This window comes from Triticum aestivum, chromosome 6B, assembly GCF_018294505.1.
Source record: "Triticum aestivum cultivar Chinese Spring chromosome 6B, IWGSC CS RefSeq v2.1, whole genome shotgun sequence".
Classification (NCBI taxonomy): domain Eukaryota; kingdom Viridiplantae; phylum Streptophyta; class Magnoliopsida; order Poales; family Poaceae; genus Triticum; species Triticum aestivum.
Window position 1 is genome coordinate 610,889,659 of NC_057810.1, and position 10,621 is coordinate 610,900,279.

Here is a 10,621-nt window from a genome sequence, read left to right on the forward strand (position 1 = left end):
ACTTAAGTATGTCCGAATCATGTTAGCAATTGCTGCATTTTATGATTATGAAATTTGGCAAATGGATGTCAAAACTGCATTCCTGAATGGATTTCTGGAAGAAGAGTTGTATATGATGCAACCAGAAGGTTTTGTCGATCCAAAGGGTGCTAGCAAAGTGTGCAAGCTCTAGTGATCCATTTATGGACTTGTGCAAGCCTCTCGGAGTTGGAATAAACACTTTGATAGTGTGATCAAAGCATATGGTTTTATACAGAGTTTTGGAGAATCTTGTATTTACAAGAAAGTGAGTGGGAGCTATGTAGCATTTCTGATCTTATATGTAGATGACATATTGTTGATTAGAAATGATATAGTATTTCTGGATAGCATAAAGGGATACCTAAAGAAGAGTTTTTCTATGAAAGACCTTGGAGAAGTTGCTTACATATTGGGCATCAAGATCTATAGAGATAGATCAAGACGCTTAATTGGACTTTCACAAAGCGCATACATTGATAAAGTTTTGAAGAAGTTCAAAATGGACCAGTCAAAGAAAGGGTTCTTGCCTGTGTTACAAGGTGTGAAGTTGAGTCAGACTCAAAGCCCGACCACTTCAGAAGATAGAGAGAAAATGAAACTCATTCCCTATGCTTCAGCCATAGGTTCTGTCATGTATGCAATGTTGTGTACTAGACCTGATGTATGTCTTGCTATAAGCATAGCAGGGAGGTACCAAAGTAATCCCGGAGTGGAGCTCTGGACAGCGGTCAAGAACATCCTAAAATACCTGAAAAGGACTAAGGATATGTTTCTCATTTATGGAGGTGAAAAATAGCTCGTTGTAAACGGTTACGTTGATGCAAGCTTTGACACTGATCCGGATGACTCTAAGTCGCAAACCGGATACGTATTTTTATTGAATGGAGGAGCTGTCAGTTGGTGCAGTTCCAAGCAGAGCGTCGTGGTGGAATCTATGTGTGAAGCGGAGTACATTGCTGCTTCGGAAGCAGCAAATGAAGGAGTTTGGATGAAGGAGTTCATATCCGATCTAGGTGTCGTACCTAATGCATCGGGTCCAATGAAAATCTTTTGTGACAATACTGGTGCAATTGCCTTGGCAAAGGAATCCAGATTTCACAAGAGAACCAAGCACATCAAGAGACGCTTCAATTCCATCCGTCATCAAGTGTCGGAATGGGACATAGAGATTTCCAAGATACACACGGATCTGAATGTTGCAGACCCGTTGACTAAGCCTCTCTCACGAGCAAAACATGATCAGCACCAAAGCTCCATGGGTGTTAGAATCATTACTATGTAATCTAGATTATTGACTCTAGTGCAAGTGGGAGACTAAAGGAAATATGCCCTAGAGGCAATAATAAAGTTATTATTTATTTCCTTAATTCATGATAAATGTTTATTATTCATGCTAGAATTGTATTAACCGGAAACTTAGTATATGTGTGAATACATAGACAAAACATATAGTCCCTAGTATGCCTCTACTTGGCTAGCTCGTTAATCAAAGATGGTTATGTTTCCTAACCATAGACATGTGTTGTCATTTGATGAATGGGATCACATCATTAGGAGAATGATGTGATGGACATGACCCATCCGTTAGCTTAGCATTATGATCATGTTAGTTTCATTGCTACTGCTTTCTTCATGACTTATACAAGTCCTTAGACTATGAGATTATGCAACTCCCGAATACCAGAGGAACACTTTGTGTGCTACACAACGTCACAATGTAAAAGGGTCATTATAAAGGTTCTCTACAGGTGTCTCCGAAGGTGTTTGTTGGGTTGGCATAGATCAAGATTTGGATTTTTCACTCTGTGTTTCGGAGAGGTATCTCTGGGCCCTCTCGGTAATGCTCATCTTTATAAGCCTTGCAAGCATTGTGACTAATGAGTTAGTTGCAGGATGAAGTATTATGGAACGAGTAAAGAGACTTGCCGGTAACGAGATTGAACTAGGTATTGAGATACCGACGATTGAATCTCGGGCAAGTAACATACCGATGACAAAGGGAACAACGTATGTTGTTATGCGGTTTGACCGATAAAGATCTTAGTAGAATATGTAGGAACCAATATGATCATCTAGGTTCCGCTATTGGTTATTAACTGGGGACGTGTCTTGGTCATGTCTACATAGTTCTCGAACCCGTAGGGTCTGCACGCTTAACGTTCGATGACGATTGGTATTATGAGTTTATGTGATATGATGTACCTAAGATTGTTTGGAGTCCCGGATTTGATCACGGACATGACGAGGAGTCTCGAAATGGTCTAGACATAAAGATTGATATATTGGACGACTATATTCAGACACCAGAAGTGTTCCGGAGAAGTTTCGGATGTAACCGGAGTGCCGGAGGGTTACCGGAACCACCCGGGGAACTAATGGGCCTCAATGGGCCCTAGTTGAGAGAGAGAGGGGGCTAGCCAGGGAAGGCCACGCGCCCCCTCCCCCTGAGTCTGAATAGGACAAGGAAGGGGGGCGGCACCCCCCTTGCCATCCCTCTCTCCCTCTCCTTCCTTCCCCTTGTTGGAAACCTACTAGGAATTGGATTCCTAGTAGGAATCCTACTTGGGGTGCACCCTACAGGGGCCGGCCGGCCTCCCCCCTTGCTCCTTTATATACGGGGGCAGGGGCACCCTAGAACACACAAGTTGACAATTGTTTTAGCCGTGTGCGGTGCCTCCCTCCACAGTTACACACCTCGGTCATATCATCGTAGTGCTTTGGCAAAGCCCTGCGCTGGTAACTTCATCATCACCGTCACCACGCCGTCGTGCTGACCAAACTCTCCCTCGGCCTCAACTGGATCAAGAGTACGAGGGATCCACTACCCTAGAATCAAGAACATTCAAAGTATAACAAAAGACACCAGATGAAGTGCAATCCACTCGGCCAATTATCTCACTTGGATACCCCAATTCCATTCGACCAAGATGAAGTCATTCTACCATGCAAGAAATCACTCGGAGTGTAGAAGACCTAGAGTCACCCAAGATGGCAACGGTAAGGCGTTCACTCTGTAGTCTTAAAGATCATTGATAGCTCTTTATAGTTGGCGTTACCAGTAACGCCCTGTCTTAATGTACATTGAACCCTATAACGGGGATGGCTGGGGTCCTGGTGCACTCTATATAAGCCACCCTCCTCCTCTGGCACAGGGGTTCGCACCCCGTGTAACACACACTCATATTCCAGTCGACCGCCTCAGGGCACCGAGACGTAGGGCTTTTACCTCCTTCGAGAGGGGCCTGAACTCGTAAACTTGTGTGTAGAACCTCGCCGTATCTAGGGCCTTGCCTCCTCATACGTACCCTCTACTCTTACTGTCAGACTTAGTACCACGACAGCTCCCAAACAGTCGGCTGCTTCGAAATAGCTGCATGCTTCAAAACAGTCAGCTGCTCCCAAATAGGTGTGTGCTCTGAAAAAGCCAACTGCTCCCAAACAACTAGCTGCTCCCAAAAAGTCATGTGTTCCCAAAAAGACAACTAACCAATCTGTAGAATGCAGTGCTAGCTCCTCCGTGGTTGTTGACAATTCAAACTTGTCAACTTTCGAGATGGCACAAACAGTGGGTAGTCAACATAGAATTTTTCCTGATGATGTGGAGCTTACACCGGATGATGTTGACCACCCAGCCATAATGCAATATCAAAATGTTTGTGATGTGGCTGATAGTAGTGAGAGAGGTGAGTCCTACGTGGTTAATCGGGAAGAACCGCTCATAGACTGGAGCTTGATTGAGATAGCTCCTCCCATAACTGGAGAAGACAATATGTGTGATCTTCTTGGTATCAACGATGTCGATATTCCCATAACTGAAGAGAATATGTGTGATCGTCTTGGTATCAATGATGAGAAAATCCCTGAGGTGCCACCTTCTCCACCTAGTGACGAAGTTTACATGACCGACAAGAAGGGTCATAAGCTTTTCATTGAGGCTGCCATTCCTGTTGATGATAATGTGCCACCAGATGAGGAGATTGCATACGATAAAGAGAACCCACAGATGTATCTTGGTGCTTTGTTTCCTTCAATGGTATATTTTAGGATGGCTATCAGACAATATGGAATTAAAAGGGAGATTGACATTTGGGGATATAAGACTAATAAGAAAAGGTATCTTGGCAAATGTAGAGCCAAGGGTTGTCCATGGAGGATTACAGCCAGAGTGATGAGTGATGGACAAAGCATAAGCGTACTACCTTTTTATTATAGCATTGTTATTGTTGTTGTTGTTTTTATGTTTATCCTATGTTGTGATGGGCTTGTAAGCATTGTTATTGTTGCTGTTTTTTTATGTTTATCCTATGTTGTGATGAGCTTGTAAGCATTGTTATTGTTGTTTTTTTCTATGTTTATCCTATGTTGAGATGGGCTTCATATTGTTTTGCAGGTTACCAAGATTTCTATGAAGCACAGGTGCTCCTCTGTCGGTAGGATAAAAAGCAGCATGACATCTCAAGGATGGGTAGCACAAAGAACTGTACCCATTATACAAAGTAACCCTACAATTGGATGCAATGAGTTGTTGGAGAATTTGCAAGATACATATGGCACTACAATTGAGTATCATACAGTGTGGAAAGGTAAAGATATAGCACGGAAAGAGATTCATGGTAGCATGAGGCAAATGTTTCAATATTTGTTTAACTCCAAAGCAAAAGTTGAGAAGAGATCCCCAGGCAGCATTGTAGAGGTGGATATGAAGATGGTTGATGGTATAGTTCGCTTTAACTGATTATTTATGGCTCTTAAACCTTGCATCGATGGCTTTAAAGCTAGTTTTAGACCATATCTTAGTATAGACTGAACTGTACTCACCGGTAAATGGAGAGGTCACTTAGCCGCTTGTACAACATTTGATGGGCATAATTGGATGTATCCTATAGCATTTGCATTCATTGGTGGTGAAACCGAAGAAAATTGGACATGGTTCATGTCACAACTCAACACGGCAGTAGGTCATGTTTCCCATCTAGCTATATGCATAGATGCATGTAAAGGTTTAGAGAATGCAGTCAAAAAATATTCCCTCATGCAGATCAAAGGGACTGTTTTAGGCATCTCATGGCTAACTTCTCTAAAAAGTTCCAGGGAGATGTGTTTGGCAGAATGTGGCTAGCTGCTAGGGCATATAGGCCACAAGTTTTTAACTACCACATGAATAAAATCCTAGCAGAAGCACCTGATGTGCATGAATATCTTTCAAGGTACCATAGCTTAAAATGGATGAGATGCATGTTTGACCCCTCCATTAAATGTGATTACATCAACAATAACCTTACTAAGTCTTTCAATGGTTGGATTAAAGATTGCAAAGATTTGTCACTTGATGGGCTAGTTGACACTCTTAGAGAGCTAGTCATGAAACTTCGTGAGAAAAGGAGAAAGATTGGAATGAAACTGAAAGGAAAAATTATTCCAGCCATCATCCAACAGATTCATAATAGGACAAGGGGACTTAAACATTTGAAAGTTGGGAAACCTGAAGTTGCAAGTTGTGAGGTGAGGGACACAAGTAAATACAACTTGCGACATGTTGTGAAAAGTGACCAAAGTGAGTGCACGTGCTTGAAGTGGCAGCACACAAGGAAGCCTTGTGAGCATGCACGTGCTTTCTTGCTGGATATAAGGAACCCCAGATGGGAGGATTATGTGCATGACTATTTCTCTCTGTAGAAGTTTAGGGCACCATATGCTGGAGAGGTTGAGCCATTGACAGATAAGTCTCAATGGCCACATGTACAATTTCCATTTGACATGGAGGCTCCATTAGACAAGAAAATAGGTGTTGGAAGGTCTAGAAAGAACATATACAAGAGCTTACTGGAAGGTGGAGATGGTGGTCCTAAAAGGAAGAAAGAGCCAAAACAGCTAGGCAGCAAGAATAGATGCAAAAGATGCCACATTTTAGGCCACAAGCAGTCCATCTATCCGCTGAATGGACCAGGGCCAAGGTACTTGTAAATGATCAATGTTTATTTCATCACTTGTTTTACTATGTACTAACTTGTTTATGTGTAGGAAAAGAAAGAATAGAGCACCAAGATATCCAGCTGATGATGATGCCTCGGCACCGAAACCTGAAGAGACAGCCCAACAACCTGAAGTTGTCACTCCCAATAGGCACATGATCACTATGCCCAAAGTCTTCAAGGCAGCCCCAATCCACTGACAAGAAGGTAACACATCCACATACTATGGCAAGTCTATTTTAACTTGCACTTATTACATTTCTCTATACATGCAGCATGTTGGCTTAGGCGTTGGCTAATGAGGCAACACATGCAGCACCACAACTTGATGTGGTTGTCACTCCAACAAGGCACATGATCACTATGCCACAGAGTCTCCAATGAAGTCCCAATCCAGTGACAAGAAGGATGTTGACCATGGCATTGGCTGATGAGGCATCGCAGAAACCTACCCCTACCATGGAGGACACCACTATAGCATACGACATGGCCTCAAGCTCAAAAGCTAGAAAGTTGACCCCGAAGAGAAGGAAGTACTAGTGTTGTGCTTGATCTTCTCTATACTTTTGGTTGTAATATGACAGACTTAGCATCCTTTACTTTCGATGTAACATGGCAGCATGGCAGCAACTATTGCTTTATGCTTTTGGTTGTTACAGGGCAGCTACTATGGCCTTGTGCTTTTGGTTGTAAAACATGGCAGCAAGAATAGATTATGGTAGATGGTGTATGACCATGTTAAATGCTTTATTTCGCTATATTGTCTTGATATTGTGTCATGGTGTATGAATATGTCCATCTGGAAATATATGTTTGAATTTTTCTGTTTTGTGAATAATTAACAGGCAAAATGTTGTCCAAATTGAGCCAAAATGCTGCCCAAAATTTAAACCTATCTTTTGAACCACCCAGAAAAAATTCTAAGAATTACAGAAAATCATTCATATATGTGTGACTAATCTAGAAAAGTTTTATGCAATTTGGATCATTGGTTCAACGACAAAATGCATTTCAGCTTTGAGCTTAACTAGTTTAACCATATTTTGGCCGAAATTTGTAGTTATCAAAAAAGTTTCAAATAATTTCAAAAATACAAACATATATGTACAACTAATCTGGGAAAGTTTCATGCAAATTGGATCATCGGTTCAATGGCAAAATGCATTTCAACTTTGAACTTAACTAGTTTGACCACATTTTGACCGAAATTTAAAAGTTGTCAGAAAAAAATCAAAAAATTTATAGTAAATCATTCATATATGTGTGACTAATCTGAGAAAGTTTCATGCAATTTGGATCATGGGTTCAACGACTTTATGCATTTCAACTTTGAGCTTATGGAGATATATAATGGAGCTCATGGAGTTTGAGCGGGCGAAGGTGGTGGGGCAGGGAGCAGTGGGGCAGCGTGAGGCAGTAGGAGGAGCATGAGAGGGCGAAGGCCACAGAGCAGCAAGGGGGGCAGCAGGTACAGCGGCGGCGGGGGAGCAACAGGCACAACAAGCAGCGGCTGTGATTTTGGACAGGAATTTCTAAGGATGTGCTCTGTTTGGGTCCAAGGGTACAATGGTCCTCTATTTTGTGTACTTAGTTTGTCTATTACAATCTAACTAGTGGCATATTGTCAAAGTCCAAAGTAAAGGCCGGCAAAAAAACAAATCCCCTCGCCTCGCAGGTAGGATTTGGGTTATTCCATGTGCAGGCGTGTTCTGCCCATGTTTTTTTTCTTTTTGTTTTTTCTGGTTTCATTTTGCTTCATAATGTTCACGATTTCAAACAAGATTTCAAATTTCAAATAATACTCAGGAATTTGAAAATTTCAATCGGATTCAAAAAAAGTGAATTCAAAAAATTCTCCTAAACTTTGAAAAAAGTCACTAATTTTAAAAATATCCATAATTTTAAAAGAATCGTGAATTCAAAAGATGGTCATGAATTTGAAAAAATGTTCGTGAACTTGAAAGAAAGTTGGTGATTCTAAATTTTCCTGAATTGAAAAAAAATCATGGATTGAGAAAAGTTCACGAGTCCACAAAATATTTATGATTTCAAAATGAGACATACAAATTCAAAAAATGTTCTGCATTAAGAAAACGTTTACAGGTTCAAAAACTGTTTATGAATTTCAAAAAAAATGTCCACCAATTTGAAAAATATTAATGAATTTGAATAAAAATGTTTGTGAATTAAAAAAATGTTCATGAAGCTCAAAAAATATTCATAAGTTTCAAAGATGTGTACTAATTTCAAAAACTGATTGCATATTCAAAATGTGTCACAATTCAAAAGATGTTCATAAATTGTAAAAAAAACATGACTTTCAAAATGTGTTTGTGAGTTTGAAAATATGCTCATGAGTTTCACAAAATAAATCTCCAATTCGATTTTTTCATGATTTTGAGAATTGTTCGCGGTTTTCATTGAAGTTAATGAATTGAAAAAATGTTCATTGTTTATTAGAAAACTATGAACTTTAAAAAAAACTGCGAATTGAAAAGGTAAAAATGGAAAAGCAAAAAGATAAAAAGAAAAATAATAAAAAATAAACATTAAAGAAGAAGGGAAAATTTAAAGAAAAAAAGGAAACGAAAAAACAGGCTCATGGAAGGTTCTAGAACAAAAATGGTCTTGCCCATATAAAGAACAAGCGTGCGAGAGGATGCGATTGGTCGCCAGTAGCGAGAGGCACAAGGGTTTCAAGACAATGCAGGGCAGTTCAAGGTCCAACCTAGCAATACCTAGCATATGTTCAGCTTGGGGCGCCCCTATTTTCTCGCCTTACGCGAGACGAGGGGGAAGCCTCGCATCGGGGTGGGGTGGGGTCATATAGGCCGGCCCAGCCGCGCGGAAGGCCACGACTGTCGTCTCCATTTTTTATCCTTTTTTCCGTTTTCTATCCTTGCTTTTTACTTTATTTTTTTTTTCTTTTGTTTGCACTTTTAAATACTCTCTCTCTTTCTCTCTCTCATGCAAGACTTGCCATGTAATAAATCGTATTAAGGTTTGCTTATTATTTTCTGAACTACTACGGGTATCTAATATGCGTTTTTTTCCTAACTATCTAATATGAGTATACTTACTAACAAAATTATGTACATACGTAGGTATATATACTCAGTAAATTACTTTCTAAAATATTACATTCTTTTTTTGTTTTCTAAAAAATAATACGAGTATCTAATACTTAGTATCAAAATTTTGTACATGTTTTTGTTTCCTAACTATCTAATACGGGTATATAAAACTTACTAACGAAATTATGTACATACGTGGGTGTATATACTCAGTAAATTATTTTCTGAAATATTACATTCTATTTTTGTTTTCTAGCTATTTAATACGAGTATCTAATACCTAGTAATGAAATTTTGTACATGTTTTTGTTTGCTAACTATCTAATACCTACTAACGTAATTATGTACATATGCGGGTATGTATATACCCAATAATTTATTTTTAAATTATTATATTTTATTTTGTTTCCTAACTATCTAATACGGGCATGTAATACCTACTAGCAAAATTATGTACATTCGCAGGGTTCATATATATCCAATGAAATCATGCGTCATGCATGCAATTTGATCTGTTATACAAGGGAAAATAAATGCTATATAAGGAAGTAGTAAATGTCAACTTTTATTTCCTATCACATCTTAATACCCTGCCTTTATATCACATGACATGCATGTATGAGATTGTCCATGAATTAAAACCTTTCAAATTAACTAGCAATTGATACATTTATATTGGTTTCTAAATCAGCCGCTAAGCACGATCAGACGATGAGAGGCAAGGTGCCCAGGCACCTAGGTGCCCCATATGGCCGTCCTATATATATTACGAAAAACACTCTTCAAATACGTATTTGAAAAATGTTGAATAAGTATGAAAAATGTTGAATAACTATTTGAAATTGTTGAATAAGTATTATAAATGTTGAACAAATATTAACAAAATGTTGAATAAGTATTATAAAATGTTGAACCATTATATGAAAAATGTTGAACAAGTATTTCAAAAATGTTGAATATGTATTAAAAAATATTGAACGTGTATTTGAAAAAAATTGAACTAGTATTTTAAAAATGTTGAATAAGTAATAAATTGTTGAACAAATATTTGGAAAATGTCAAATAAACATCTGGAGAATGTTGAACGTGTATAAAAAAATATTGATCAATTATTTAAAAAATATTTTGACATATACGAAAATTTATAGTGAAAAAAACAAACAAAAGAAAAACAAAATATGAAGAATAAAAAAATGGAGAAGAAAAAAGAAAACCAAACAAAAAACAAGAAACAAAGAAAAGCAAAGAAAAAAAGAAATGATAAATAAAAACAAAGAATCAAAGTCCAAAAAAGAATTAAAAATGAGAAGAAAATATAAATAAATAATAATAAGAAGAAAAAAGAAAAACCTGGCTAAAATGACCACAAGTAAGGCGACCCAAAGTACTTACCATGAATGAAACCTAGACGCGGTGGCTAGAAATGTGCCACACAATCCTGTCACCAGGGATTGATTCAAGATGTCTGCCCTTTCCTGTTCTCTTTTTACTTTAATCCGAGCGTGAATAAGCCGGCCCAATAACCTTCGAACCTTCAGCAAGACTTCTGTGGCG